Raw genomic sequence first — 15,766 nt, 5'->3', positions numbered from 1 at the left:
TAAAGCATTTTTAATATATCCATGTATTTTTTATTTAGCAATAAAAATGAAAATCTTAAAAATACATACAGCATCTTGGAAAAAAGCATAAAAAGCATGCTGTACAAAAAAATCAGTTGAAAAATAATGTATATACTATAATTCCACTAAATAGAATTCTAGAAATTACCAAAATAATTTGTAATAAGCACGGCAGTGGTTATTCTAGGCTATGAATAAATGGGAAGAGTATTCTCTTAAAACCTAGATTTTCAGGCTAAAACTAGGTTTTAAGTTCACCTGGTCACACTAAGAATTTTGAATCTAAGAAGATGCAGTAGTTAAGAATTCCGTGTGCTTGTGATGATACAATAACAGCATCTAAGACCAGAAAAATTATACTGTTATTATTATTATCATATCATGTCATATGACATTAGTTAGTTGTGTCACCTTGCCCAGGAATCTCTTGTGTCTCACTCATCTCCTAAACTTAGTTAAGACTTCTTACTGATCCCTTTTTAACATCAGCCTTCAATATATTCTTTTAATAAACTTACATTCACCTCAAGATGCTTAGAGTAAGCTTCAGTTGCCTTAAAAAAGACCTTGAACAAAATCGATCTCTAGATGCTGACTAATGGAAATTTTCCATATTGTTTATTAGAAAAATATCAGGGAATTCAGTAGGACCATAGTTCTGTTAAATATAGCAATACATATTTGTATAAAATGTAAATCAACATAGTCCATCTTCATTCCACAGATGGCCGTTATTAATAGTCTTGCTCCTTGGTCTTTCATCAGAATTTGTTTTTGAGCTTCATAACTTTAAAATTAAGTCTCAGACTAATATCCTCTGAAATGTACTCTTTTCTCTTAGACTTTTGCTTAGTGTTTCGGTTGCCATGTTTTTTTCCGTCGATGACAAATCATCATTAATGCAAACTCTGATCCTTATTTCTTGATGATTAGTGGCAAAAGCTTTTCTTTATTACTTACATTAATTCACTAGTTCACTGTTGTCTCTCCATCTCTGACCTGATATCTTAGTATTTGGTCCTTTTAACTGCCTTGGTGCTACCTTAAGCCAAGTTTGCATCACACTGAGAGCACTGCCTTTTAGTAATTGCATTGATTGCCAGTCAACAGATTTCCCTAACACCATTTTCCTGCCAGAACATCCACTGGCTGCCCTCCAGTGGACGTTACTGATTACATGGGCAGGCTGCCTCCTTACTTATCTTTCAGCCTACTGCCTACTGGCAAATTCTCCTAACACAACAGCTAATCCAGGCACTTATTAACAACTGCCAGAAACCTCTCACACTTTTCCCATAGCTTGATAAAGTCTCTGTTCCTTGGGTCTTTTGTTTAGTCTTCTAAATACGGACTGATGATTTAGTGAAAGAATAAATTTTGTTTTCATTTATGGTATGTGCCTATATTAGGTTCAGTTCCTTAAACTGCATACTGACTACTCCTCTTGCTTCTTCCACTTGGTCCATAATCTCTTTAATGTTCCTTAAAAAAAACCCTTTTTTTCCCTTTTATTCAAGCTTTCCAGAAAAGTTATGGCAACATTCTCCAACTTTAAATTCAGACAAGAAGATACTCGCAGGAGAGTTTTTGCAATACTGTGAATTTATTGGCAACGTATGAAACACTGTGCATTATAGACAGAGGCTGAATTTCAAAAGAGGGAGCAATTGCATTTTTCTTGGTGTCTTAAATATTTTTCTTTTATCCCTTTTTGATTATATTTTACATCAGGTTTATGATGTCAAAGTATCAATATTTGAGGTAAAGATCTTTTTTCCCTTTTGTGCCTCACAGTATAATTTTAAAAGACTATCTTTTTAATATGTGTAACTATATCAGAAAAAAATGAGCCAAAACATGCTATCTTTTTAAAGTATAAAACTTATGGTTCTGGAAGTCTGCTAGGTTTGAAAGAATGCCCAGGAATTTTACTGGGATGGCATCCCAGGATGTTTATAAGGACACATGCACATTCTATGTTCCAATTAAAGAAACAAATATGAGACTTAGTCATGGACTCTTTTATATATACTCTTAGCATAAATACATAATACATTTTTAAATTTTCAAGAGACAAACTTATTTATATTTTACTTCAAAGGCTAGTTTATTCTTTTTATTTGGACTTTCATTTGCAAAAAAATCAATATTGTATATAACTTATGATTACACTTCCCTACACATACATAGTTTCCTTATTTTCCATGCCCCAAGGAAGGACTAAAGTATATACACCATTGTTCTATAACTTTATGTATTATATATAGGCTTTAAGTTCTATATTTTTAAGTTAACAAATTATTATATCTTATTTATTTGTATTGTCTTTTAACATGCAAAATCAGTAATGGCCCAAGAATCAGATTATATTCAATACACTTTTACAAACATGAAGTACAGACTAATATCTTCAAATCAGCTGTGCTTACATTAAAACCAGCAATGGGTCCAAGGTTCTTAAGTATTATAATGAAAAATGTAAATGTAAATACCACTGAAGTGTTTAGGAGGATAGTTTTCATCCAGTTCACTCTTTTGAACCCACCTTAACAGAGCAGTTTTTGAGCCTGATGTATTATTTACGTGAACTTTTTATTCACTTTTAAGTTATTCAGGCAAATTTGTCCCTTGCATTTTCCTTCTGACTTATGCTATGGCAATCATGGCTGATTACATCTATGTGAACGGAAATTTGATCTGTCTTTTGAGGATTTTGCTGAGTTTGACACCTATAATCATATTTGTGACACATTCCTATTGAATATATGGTAAATTTTGGAGGAAAAATGTGCTAAGTGCTTCCATTTCATAAGAGACAGTTATATTTATTACCTACTTATCTGGGAAGCTGTGTCACTTCCAGTAAATAAATGTTTATCTCATTTTGGGCAAATGTATAAATTATATCAGATGTTCTTAAGAACTTGAGAAAAGTACTATTCACAAAAGCCACATTTTAGAAACAATGTTAGAGGTAATCATTTATTTGGGGTGTTCCAATTGATATCCTCAAACAACAGTGTGCTTAGACTGTATTCATCACCTTGAGAAAAAGCTTTTACTTTAATCCAGAACTGGAGAAATATATTCAGTGGACTATGATTCTGCATTCTTTGGTACCATCACTCTCCATATTCTATGTAGCTTTGGGTGTTTCCTTGAAATCTTTTTAAATTAATAATTGGAATATGTTTTTTCATCTTACAAAATATTTATTTGCTGGCTTAAAAAGATATCAGGTTATTGGTCTCTTTTCCTTGTTTGGACAATTGTCTTGCTTTAAGCAACCAGCATACTCTTACTAAAAAAAAAAAAGGTGGTTTGGTTACTTTTGTGTTTTCCAAAAAATGCCATTTTTAAAAATTTTTTAATTGATTTTTATTGAACTCTACATTTTTCTATGCTCCTCTCCCTGCCTCTCTCCTCCCCCAGGGTCTCCATGATCCCAATTTACTTAGGAGATCTTGTCTGTTTCTACTTCCCATGTAGATTAGATCCATGTCCTTAGTGTCCTCGTTGTTGTCTAAGTTCTCTGGGATTGTGATTTGTATGCTGATTTTCTCTGTTTTATGTTTAAACACCACCTATGAGTGAGTACATGATGGAGGAAGGTCATTGGCTAATAAAGGAACTGCCTTGGCCCATTATATTGGTTAGGACATAGGTAGGTGGAGTAAACAGAACAGAACCCTGGGAGGAAGAGGAAGTGAGCTCAGACTCCACAGCTCTCCTCTCCGGAGCAGACGCCTCAGAAAGAAGCCATGCTCCCAGCTCCCGGGAAGATGCACGCGATGAAGCTCCGTCCCAGGATGGACATAGGCTAGAATCTTCCTGGTAAGCGCACCTAGCTGTGCTACATAGAATATTAGAAATGGGCTAGTCCAGGTGCGAGAGTTAGCCTAGAAGAGGCTAGGTAGAAATGAGCCAAGCAGTGTTTAAATGAATACAGTGTCCCTGTAATTATTTCGGGGCATAAGCTAGCCGAGCAGGTGGCTGGGGTGTTGGGGACGCAGCCCCGCCGCTCCTTATTACTACAAATGATGCCCAGACGTGTGGCTAACTGAGTCCACAGAAAGCCTGAGAAAGCTTGGAAAAGAATAGAGTAAAGCCTGTTTCTTATGGCAATTTCTTGGGTCTGCTCTGCTTGCTAGAGGCAAGAAAGCACTCTCATCTAAGGGAAGCTTCCTGACTCAGCTTTAGCTGCAAAACCCTGCAGCTCATTAAGAGGTCCTGCCACGTAACACTTAAATGGTGTTGATGAAAAGCTGAACACATGCTTTTCGGTTTTCAGCCATAGCAGGAAAAAAGCTGCGCCATTTAAAAATGCCAGCTTACTGGGCTGTCCTGCCAGGGCAAACTCTGACTCTTTTACGCAGGCAGTTCGTGCGGTTTGCAAGCACAGGCTGTTGTAGCTCGCTGGCTGGCAGGGACCTTGAAATGCCATAGAGTTGTGGCAGTAAACATGGCTACAGCCAGTACCTCAGCCATGAGGCTGGAAAGCTAAGGAATGGGCTACATCTAGCCGGCAAAGCCACGCCTTTAGTCCTACTGAGATTGCTTGGTAAATTAAAGACTCATGTGGTCAGAAAAAGAGAGATATACAGTAAAGAGAGATTCAAAGACAGAGAAAATTTCTGAATGGTTTAAAGTGTGTTAAAAATATATGCAGACTAAAAGTTAAAATTCTTAAAGTAAACCTCTGTGACTTCAAGGTGTGGTAGCACAGGCCTTTAATCCCAGTGCCTAAAAGGCAGAGACAAACAGATCTCTGTGAGTTCAAGGTGTAGTAGCAAACACCTTTAATCCCAATGCCTGGGAGGCAGAAACAGGTGGATCTCTGAGAGTTCAAAGACAGCCTGGTCTACAGGGTTATTCCAGGTCAAAGATATATGCTCAAAAAGCAAAAAGTTAACCTAGGAATGTCACAGCTTAGAATCTTAAGCGCCTAGTGATTTAAAGGCACAAATCAAAAGTGCTCCTGGATAGTAAAAAATTGCAGATTCACAATAGGACAGATTCAGACCACTAAATGAGTCACACTGTTGGATGAATGTACATAGGCTTGGGAGAGAGAAGAAAAAGAATATAGAAAATGAAGTTAATGTTAAAAAAAGGTAAAGTCTTTAAAGAGACAGAATAAAGTAAAGTGATAGAGTAAAAATAAGCCACGTAAAAATGGAAAATTCACAGAGAGTCGGGATTCTTTGTATTATTGTGTTTTCTTTAAAATTTTTGACTGTGAAGGAGCTAAGTACAGAGAGAAATTTCATTATATGGGCTGCCAAGTGGAACCAGAATGGATATCATGAGGGTATGATTTCAGAATTTGGATCTAAGGATATGAGACTTTGGAAAAGAGATTCTTCTTTTGTTTTCACAGAGGATCAGACCTTGTGGATTGCATTTATCCCGATATGGTATGATAGACCACGCCCTCCTGAAGGGTTGGTGTGAACACCTTCAGAAAATTGCTTCGCTCAACTGCCAACTGAGATGAAACTAGCACACAGGTTATACCATGAAAGACCTAATTAACGATGCCCCCATTCAGCAGGAAGCAGTTTGGAGAGAAAAAACTGCGCCCATGTTCCCAAAATATTGTTTATAAATATTCTTTTACATTTAAAGGGAGAAATGATATAGGTATGAATAATTTGCATTGGTGTGGATTTTAAGGTCAATTTTGTTATATGTATAAGTGTTTCTGATTTTGATTAAGGTATTGTGATTGTGTAGTTCATTTAAATATGTACTGTATAATTAAGAAATATAGGTTGTTAATGGATAATCATCAGTAATAATCAAGCTTGTAGTCATGTTAGTTAGATTTTCTAGATATATAGAGATATATTTTAGATAGACATTCTTCATGTCTTTCAAAGATTACAGAATAGGAATTTAATGTTTTAATAACTTAGGACTTTTCATGACAATGAGACACTCTGCTCCTGGCAGCACCAATCTACTTCAAGAAGAAGATGGGCATTGAAGAGGCTCGTTATGGAGTTTGATAGCCATTTGGGCAAGAAACTGCTCTTGCCTGGACTATTGCATAAACTGGACAAAGAGAACCCGCAGAGAGAGGACTGCTGAACTTGCCTAAGGTGAGATGATCTTTCGGGGTTCCTGATTCATGAAAGATTCTGCGAGACATTCTGCAGGACACAACAGATAGTTGAACTGACTTTGAATTTTCCTGCTTTATGGAAATGTCTGCTGGATACCATGGGCCTGAAGGCTGAAGATGGATGCCCCAACGGTACAGAGGAACTTTGGGTGACTATCCAGGGAGCGAGATGTCTCTGTCATTTCTAGAGTTTTAAAAGTTACTTTTTTTCTTTCTGGAGTCTTTGATGGAGTTAAGAATAGTTAGTTATAGTTATAGTTTTCCTTAGTTGTGATAAAGATTATTGTAACTTTTACTTGATAACTGTTTTGTTATATGTAATTTTGCTATGTTAAAGTTAAAGCCTTCCTCTTTTTTTTTTAAACTGAAAAAGGGGAAATGATGGAGGAAGGTCATTGGCTAATAAAGGAACTGTCTTGGCCCATTTTATTGGTTAGGACATAGGTAGGTGGAGTAAACAGAACAGAACCCTGGGAGGAAGAGGAAGTGAGCTCAGACTCCACAGCTCTCCTCTCCGGAGCAGACGCCTCAGAAAGAAGCCATGCTCCCAGCTCCCAGGAAGATGCACGTGATGAAGCTCCGACCCAGGATGGACATAGGCTAGAATCTTCCCGGTACGCGCACCTAGCTGTGCTACATAGAATATTAGAAATGGGTTAGTCCAGGTGCGAGAGTTAGCCTAGAAGAGGCTAGGTAGAAATGAGCCAAGCAGTGTTTAAATGAATACAGTGTCCGTGTAATTATTTCGGGGCATAAGCTAGCCGAGCAGGCGGCTGGGGTATTGGGGACGCAGCCCAGCCGCCGCTCCTATTACTACAAGTACATGTGATAATTGTCTTTCTGTGTCTGGGTTACCTCACTCAAAATAATATTTTCTAGCTCGATACATTTTCTTGCAAAATTCATGATGTCGTTATTTTTTTCTCCTGTGTAGTACTCCATTGTGTAAATGTACCTCATTTTTTTATCCATTCTTCGGTTGAGGGGCATTTAGGTTGTTTCCAGGTTCTGTCTATGTCAAACAAAACTGCTATGAACATAGTTGAGCACATGTCCTTGTGGCACAATTGAGCATCCTTTGGGTTTATATCCAAAAGTGGTATTACTGGGTCTTGAGGAAGGTTGTTTCCTAATTTTTTGAGAAATCACCACACTGACATCCAAAGGGGTTGTACCAGCTTGCATTCCCACCAGCAATGCATAAGTGTTCCCTTTACCCCAAAACATCTCCAGCATAAGTTGTCATCATTGTTTTGATTTTGGCCATTTTTATAGGTGGAAGATGGAACCTCAGAGTTGTTTTGATTTGCATTAGTCTGGTAACTAAGGATGTTGAACATTTCCTTAGGTGTCATTCAGTCATTTTAGATTCTTCTGCTGAAAGTTCTCTGTTTAGGTCTGTACTCCATTTTTAATTTGCTTACTCTACATAAGGTTAAGTACTAAGTTTCACATGTCTTTGTTTCCTCAATAAATCCCCACAATTGCTTTTTTTCTTGTATTGATTTGCAATTTTTATTTTATTACTTAAAAAATACCAATCCAAATTCCCACTTCCTCCCCTCCTTCCACTTCCCTCCCTTTCTTTCCACATTGCCCCTCAGTGGAAGAACGGATAAGGAAAATGTGGCACATCTAAACATTAGAGTACTACTTAGCAGTAAAAAACAATGAGATACTGAATTTTGCATGCAAATGGATGGAATTAGAAAACACTATCCTGAATGAGATAACCCAGACCCCCAAACATGAATATGGTATGTACTCATTCATTATTGGATGGTAGCCATAAAGAAAGGACATTGAGCATATAGTTCATGATTCTAGAGAAGCTAAGTAAAACGGTGAACCCAAATAAAAACATATATAGATCCACCTGGAAATTGGAAGCAGAAAAGATTGCCCACAATTGCTTCTTGGAGGTGAATATATATAGAAATGGTAGGTTTGGAATCTAATAGTCAAAAGCAAATATTTGTTTTTCAGTATTATACAAATATCAGATTAATTTATAACATCCTCTTTACAATACACTGTTAAACTTTTTACATTGTTATATTACCGAAAATCAAATATCTGAACTTAGCCTAAAATGATTTGAAAAGAAGATTGGAGGCTTAGTGGATAAAAGAAAACATGATAAAGCAATGAAAGAGCTATATTCCTTGTGGAATCTAGGTGGTACATATTTAAGTGTTCATTGTTTGAATCTTTCCATTTTTCCATTTGAAATTTTTCATGCTAAATTCTAGAAACATATTTATTATACGTTCCAGGCCTTTTCTTTTGGGCCACCAATCAGCTCCTAAATCATGACACAAAGACTTATTTTAAGTTTTGAATGCTTAGGAACATTTCTGGCTAGCTCTTTTAACTTAAATTAACCTGTTTCTGTTCATCTACTTTTTGCCTGAGGCTTATTACCTTTTTAAATTCTATATATCTTACTTTCACTACTTTTTTATGTCTGTGTGTCTGGCATCTGCCTGGCTTTTTGCCCTGGGCATGTTAGTTATTCTCTCCACCATCTTCTCTCTTCCTTCTTCTTTCTCAAGCCTAGATTTCCCCGCTCATTTCTTCTCTCTGCCTGCTAGCCCCACCTATCCTTTCTCCTGCCTGGCCAGCCAGCTCTTTATCAATATCATCATGTGCCTTATATAGACAAGGTGAAACAAATGCACCACATGATTAAATAAATGCAGCACCAACAGAAGTAACAAACTTTTCACAGTTGAAGTAATATTCTGTGTCATAAACAAATGTAATACAACTTTCCTTAGTTGAAATAATATTCTACAACACTTATGATTATGGTAAGGTTTATACATGTCATTTCCCCTTTATTTTTAGTGTTTGTTTGTTGTCTGTCCTGTGACTTGTTGTTATGTAACAAAATAAATTATAGTGTCTGAAAGTTGCTCCTGCCTATTTTCTTGCAAATCCATTTACTATTAGCTGAAAATCAGGATATTTTTCCTTGTGTATTAGGAAAAAGAACAGTGCCTACCTCCTATTATGTGAAAATTAATAGAATAAATTGAAGGCATTTAAAGCAAAGGCTGACATTGTTAAGAGTTTGATTAATATTACCTGCTATTACTGATCCTACACTGCAGGTGTAGCTTATTTTTCTCTATTGTATTTTTTTCTTAGCCAAAAGTGCAACTGTAAACAAACAGGTAATGCACTCTTCATTTTAGACTTTGACATTCAGATTGGAAATATTGGAAGGGACTGTATATATAATACTTTTGCTATTTAACATCTCCACTTCAGAATTAGTGTCACAGTCAACATGAGCTTCTATTTATTTGTTTTTTGTTTAAAATATTTATTTGCTTATTTATACTTTGGTGTGTATGTGGTATGGATGGGTCCATACACAGACCATGGTGTTCATGTGGATGGCAGAGGACAACTCACAGTAGTGAGTTTTTTTCTCACACCATGTGAGCACCAGGGATTCAACTAAGGCAATCAGACTTAGCAGAAAGTGCTTTTAGCATCTTTTTGGCCTTCATTATGTGTCCTTATGTGTTGATGGTTAAAATTGAAAAATTGAACACTGAGATGTGAGTAAATGCTTACAGCATACACAGGAGACAAATTTTAATCTCCATGTGTATACATATTTTTATTAACTTATATAAAGTTAATCTGAAGAAAGATATTTACCTTCAAATATATGCCCTGTTTGAATATTAAATCTACCCCTAGATACAGTTTTTTTCTGTTTTACGGTGACTTCATTGCTTACTGACATTTATCACTTATAAAATGAGCAAAAACATCACAATGCACAATATTTTAAACAAATTCTAGACAAATTTGTTCTTCAACAAAGTGAAATTACCTGTATAATTAATTTAATAATAATAAAAACATAAATCTCAAGCTTCAACAACCTGTGGAGTCATTTTGAGCCAGATTTCATAATCAAATATGATATAGATTAATGCCACTACTAACAATGTAAAACAAAATAATATATTAAATTATTTTAAAAACTGAAAGTATAAACTATTTGTACGTTTTTGCCTATATAATTTTTATGCCAAGTAAACATAATGTGTGCATTATGAAGAAGATCAGGAAATGAAAATTGTAAAAAGTCTAACTTAAACCTGGTTTAGGAAAATTTTGCAATTTAAGTGCACTTAGGAAAACAAGCAAGTTTCTTCATTTTAATATATACTCAAAATGGTATTTTAAAGCTGATATTATCATTATTGAATATTTCTTGTTCTTTTACAATTTCTTCAAATACAAAACATATGAAAACTCCAGTGTAGTACTTGGTTGACTATTCATTTAAGCCTTATTATTATTATTATTATTATTATTATTATTATTATTATTATTATATTATTAAAAGGCCTCACTGTATAACCTTTGTTAGCCCTGGAACTCACAATATAGTTCCATATACCTCTGCCTTCTCAGTGCTGGAATTAAGGAGGCTTGCTACCATGCCAGGCCTTTAAATCATATTTTTAAAAGTCTATCTTCTTATTGCAAAAAGAATCATGATTGTAGACTATCCAGAATTCAATATACATTAAACTAGGAGCAAAATATATTTTAGTTTTCTAAAATTATTCATTTTATGATGGGCAAAATCACTTTTTTTAAATCCAGAATGTATAAAACTATCATATATAGCTAAACAAAAAGGTTGATTCCTCTATACTATAAAAATTCCCATTGCAATTGATACTAACTTATAGATGGGAAGTACTCCATAAGTATTTATTGTTAATGATGACAGTGTATGCATTTATATGTACTAATTTCAGTGAATAAACAAAATGCTTGTGTTTCTAAAATCAATCACTAATCATGAAAATGACCACATGCTTCTAAACATTGTTGAGTTCATGACTCACCAGTATCAAGATTCTAATGAAAGTTCAACTGAAGTGTATCTCTTCAACTTGAGCATTTAAATAGTTATCCAGAATTACTTAGTTTCTCTTTAGATGGGCCCCGGGTGATGCGGGATTCCTCTCTGTGTGCTCTGAATATATTTTATTATCATTGGTTAATAAAGAAACTGCTTTGGGCAGTGACTTAGCAGAATAGAGATAGGCAGAAAAACTAAACTAAATGCTGGGAGGAAGAAGGCAGAGTCAGAGAGATGCCATGTAGCTGCTGAAGGAGTAACATGCCTGTACCAGTAAGCCACAACCTAGTAGCAATACATAGATTAATAGAAATGGGATAATTCAATACGTAAGAGCTAACTAGAAATCCTCTAGAGTCATTGGCCAAACAGTATTGTAATTAATATATTTTCTGTGTTGCTATTTCAGGTCTTGGTGGTCAGGAAACAAATAAGCATCCTCTGTCTACACCAGGGGTCAGTTATTCTTTCAAAATCCTATTGGACATATTCAGCAATGCTAGGTTCCAAATGAAATATGATGTTTTTATGTCCTACTAACTAAAAATAAAATTTCAGAGGAGAAAACTGTGTTTAATTTCATGAGAGTAAACCAGTTTATTGAAACTATGTAATATGTTTGTGGAGCAAACCTCATTTCTTTCAAGTTTAAGTTTTCAGCTGATAAGTGTCATTAGCTTAATAGGGAATTCTAAATAGCACAACCATTTACATTTACTATAATTAACAATATTCTTTGGAATCAACTGTTACCCATTCCATATTCTACTTTCTTTGATTATCTCAAATGATGTTTGTTAAGTACTATTTTGTGCAAAGTTAGAACTCTAAAAAGATTATATTTGCTTATGGAGTCATCTCTTTTGTTCTATAAGAATCTGTAGTCCTTCATTATTGCCATGAATTTGTTAGATAAATTAGATATTGTTTTCTAGAAAATAACCTATATTCTAGATCTGCTTTTTAGATTTTAATGGTATATATTTACTTTTCTTCTTATAAAATTCTATTTTTTTCTTACTCCTATTTTATCTAAATATGAGCTAGCTCTATAGACTATATTATACTAAAAACCATTCCTTAACAAGACATATTATTATAGTAGGAACAACATATTTCCTATTAAAGCAGGTATATAATGTAGAAGTGTTATAAGACCAATCATTGAGTTCTTAGTCTTAGGCACACACTATGAATTTGTCCATTTTAGCTATTTTTAACGATATAACCTTTCACTGAAGGCTATTACCCAATCAAATGACTGTTTCTATTACTTCATTAGGTGTTGTAATAATTCTAATGTAACTGGCCTCCATAAGCTCATAAGGAGTACCACTATTAAGACGTATGACTTTGTTGGAGTAGGTATGGCCTTGTTGGAGAAAGTGTGTCACTGTTGCAGTGGCCTTTGAGGTCTCATACTTGTTCAAGCCGTACCTAGTGTCTCAGACCACTTCCTGTTGCCTGTGGTTCAAGATGTAAGAATCACAGCTCCTTCTCCAGCACCATGTCTGCCTGGATGTGATCATGTTGCGCCATGACAACAATGAACTAAACCTCTAAAATATAAACCACCCATTGAATTTTTTCCCTTTTTTTAGACATTTAACAGTTGTCACATTTTTTTATTTAAAATTTTCCCTTTTTGATATCAACTCCAGTTTCCCCTCTCTCCCCTTCTCTTACCCTACCTTTACCGTAACATCCCCCACCCATTCTTAGAGAAGGCAAGGCCTCCCTTGAGGAGTCAACAAGGTCTGGCATGCTGAATTGAGACAGGACCAGGCCCCTCCCCTCTGCATCAAGGCTAAGCAGGTATTCCACAATAGGGCATGGACTCTAAAACCAAGTTCATGTACCTGGGATAAGTTCTTGTCTTACTGCCAGGAGCCCCACAAATATACCAAGCCACACAACTGTCACCCACATTTTGATAGCCTAGTTTGGTTCTATGCAGGTTCTCCAGCCATCAGTCCAGATTCCATGAGATACTACTATCTTGGATCAGCTGTCTTTGTAGAATTCTCCATCATGATCTTGACCCCCTTTTCTCATATGATACTTCCTCCCTTTTTCCTACTAAACTTCAGGAGCTTAGTCCAGCACTTGACTGTAAATCATGGCATCTGCTTCCATCAGTTACTATATGTAAGTTATATGATGACAGAGTAGTCATCTTATTATTGGGGAAGGCCTGTTCAGGCATTCTTTCCACTATTTCTAGGAGACTTCTCTGGGGTCATCCTTGTGGATTCATGGGAATTTCCCTGGCTCCAGGTTTCTCCTTGACAAAATAAAAGCTCTCTCTATCAAGATATCTTTTATTTATTTATTTATTAAAAATTTCCACCTCCTCCCTCCTCCCATTTCCTTCCCCTCCTCCTCGATCTCCAGTCCTAAGAACAGTCAAGGTTTCCTGCCCTGTGGGAAGTCCAAGGTCCTTGCCCCTCTATCCAGTTCTAGGAAGGTGAGCATCCAAACAGACTAGGCACCCACAAGGCCAGTCCATGCAGTAGAATCAAAACCCAGTGCCATTGCCCTTGGCTTCTCAGTCAGCCTTCATTGTCAGCCACATTCAGAGAGTCCAGTTTGATCATATGCTACATCAGTCCCAGTCCAGCTGGCCTTGGTGAGCTCCCATTAGATCAGTCCTACCGTCTCAGTGGGTGAACGCACCCCTCGCACTCCTGACTTCCTTGCTCATGTTCTCCCTCCTTCTGTTCCTCATTTGGACTTTGCGAGCTCAGTCCACTGCTCTAGTGTGGGTCTATGTCTCTATCTCCATCCATTGCCAGATGAAGGTTCTGTGGTGATATGCAAGATATTCATCAGTGTGGCTATAGAATAAGGCCAGTTCGGGCTCCCTCTCCTCTTCTGCCCACGGAACTAGTTGGGGAAATCCCCTTGGACACCTGGGAACCCCTCTAGAGCCAAGACTCTAGCCAACCCTAAAATGGCTCCCTTAATTAAGATATATACTTCCCTGCTCCCATATCCACTCTTGCTCCATCTCAATTATCCCATGCCCCCAAGCTCTCCCCAATCCTCCCTTTCTCCCTTCTCTCAAGTCCAAATCGATTAAAGACCTCAATATAAATTTGACCACGCTGAACCTGATAGAAGAGAAAGTAGGAAGTAGTCTGCAACACATGGGCACAGGAGACAAATTCCTATGTATAACCCCAGTAGCACAGACAATTAGAGCAACAATAAATAAATGGGACCTCCTGAAACTGAGAAGCTTCTGTAATGCAAAGGACACTGTCATTAAGACAAAAAGGCAACCTACTGAATGGGAGAAAATCTTCACCAACCCCACATCAGACAAAGGTCTGATCTCCAAAACTCAAGAAACTAGACATTAAAACTCTAATTAACCCAATTTAAAAAATGGGGTATTGAACTGAAAAGAATTCTCAACAGAAGAAGTTCAAATGGCCAAAAGACACTTAAGGTCATGCTCAACCTTCTTAGCAATCAGGGAAATGAAAATCAAAACAACTTTGAGATACCATCTTACACCTATCAAAATGGCTAAAATCAAAAACACTAATGATAGCCTATGCTGGAGAGGATGTGGAGTGAGGGAAACACTCATCCATCGTTGGTGGGAATGAAAACTTGTGCAACCACTTTGGAAATCAGTGTGGCAGATTCTCAGGAAACTGGGAGTCAACCTACCTCAGGATCCAGAAATTCCACTCTTGGGAATATACCCAAGGGATGCTCAATCATAGTACAAAAGTATTTGTTCAACTATGTTCATAGCAGCACTATTTGTAATAGCCAGAACCTAGAAACAACTTAGGTGCCCCTCAATAGAAGAATGGATAAAGAAGGTGTGGAACATATACACTTTAGAGTTTTACTCAATGCTTAAAAACAATGACATCTTAAATTTTGCATGCAAATGGATGGAAATAAAAAACACATTACTGAGTGAGATAACCTAGACCCCAAAAGAGGAATGTAGTATGTACTTACTCATAAGCAGATTCTAGCCATAAACAAAAGACATTAATCCTATAGTTTGTGATGCTAGAGAAGCTAAATAAAAAGGTGAACCCAAAGAAAAGCATATAGTTATCCTTCTGGATATTGGAAGTTGACAAGATCGCCGGGCAAAAGTTGGGAGCAGGGGGGTGGGAGTGGATTGGGAGGAAGAAGAGATAGGGAGAGAGTCAAGATATCTTTTGCATTGCTCTCCCTCTCTGTCTCTTCCCCAGCTTGACCATTCTGATTCCTCATGTTTCCATTGCCATCTTCTCCCTTATAACCCCCCCAGTTTTTCTAGGAGATCTTATCTATTTCCCTTCCTGGGGCCATCCATTTGTATCCTTCTCAGGGTCCTCTTTGTTACTGATTTCTCGGTGGTTGTGGACTGTAAGCTAGTTATCCTTTGCTTTATGCCTAATAACCACTTATGGGTGATTAAATATTTTGTCTTTCTGGGTCTGGGTTACCTCAATCAGGATGATTTTTTTCTAGTTCCAAAAATATGCTTACAAATTTCTTAATGTCATTGCTTTTAACCACTGCGTAATACTCTGTTGTGCAATTGTACCACCATTTCTTTTTTCCATTCTTCAATTGAGGAACATCTAGTTTTTTCAAAGTTCTGGCTATTACAAATAACACTGTTATTAATATAGTTTACAAAGCTTCATTGTAGTATGATTAGGCATATTTTGGATATATTGCCAATAATGGTATTG

The sequence above is a fragment of the Microtus pennsylvanicus genome, chromosome X (genome assembly GCF_037038515.1).
Source record: "Microtus pennsylvanicus isolate mMicPen1 chromosome X, mMicPen1.hap1, whole genome shotgun sequence".
In the NCBI taxonomy this organism is placed as follows: domain Eukaryota; kingdom Metazoa; phylum Chordata; class Mammalia; order Rodentia; family Cricetidae; genus Microtus; species Microtus pennsylvanicus.
The sequence above is the reverse complement of the archived record's forward strand: the minus strand, read 5'-3'. Positions refer to the sequence as shown.